Below are 554 nucleotides of genomic sequence, written 5' to 3'. Positions count from 1 at the left end.
CTCGCACCCCTCCAGCCCTGCCGCTGCACCACGCGAGCCGTCGTCCCCTGGCCTTTAAGAAAAGGTCGTAACCTCGGCCGGGGCTAAACTTAGCCGCCAGCCCCTCGGCAGCACCGGGAATAGCAGCCGTATAAGGGGAGTTGGGTTACGTTGGAGCTGCGTGACCCCTCTCTGCCCCCCGCCCCGGTACCTGCCTCCCCCAGCCCGCTCCTCCCCCCTCATCCTCAGAGCCCAGCTGGAGCCCGGCTCAGCCGAGCAGCCAGACGGGCAGGCCTGCTCCCAACACCCTCTGCCAGCATGGATCTGCATCCCCACTGTTCCCACACTTTCCTCCGGGACCCTCTCCCCAAGGGACGGAGGCTTTCCGGCATGCTCTGGGCCTTGCATCTAACGCGGGTTTGTCCTGCAGCGCCTGGGCTGGTGCAAAGCCCTGCACCAAGCCGGGGGGATGCATCCTGGCACAGCTCAGAGAGGGACCCCGGCATGGGGGGGCGGCAGCTTTGGGCAGCGGCGGCAGCCATGCAGGGAGCGCTCCCCCTTCGCAGGCGGGCCCG

Source organism: Pygoscelis adeliae, unplaced genomic scaffold, assembly GCF_000699105.1.
Source record: "Pygoscelis adeliae isolate BGI_AS28 unplaced genomic scaffold, ASM69910v1 Scaffold120, whole genome shotgun sequence".
In the NCBI taxonomy this organism is placed as follows: domain Eukaryota; kingdom Metazoa; phylum Chordata; class Aves; order Sphenisciformes; family Spheniscidae; genus Pygoscelis; species Pygoscelis adeliae.
The sequence above is the reverse complement of the archived record's forward strand: the minus strand, read 5'-3'. Positions refer to the sequence as shown.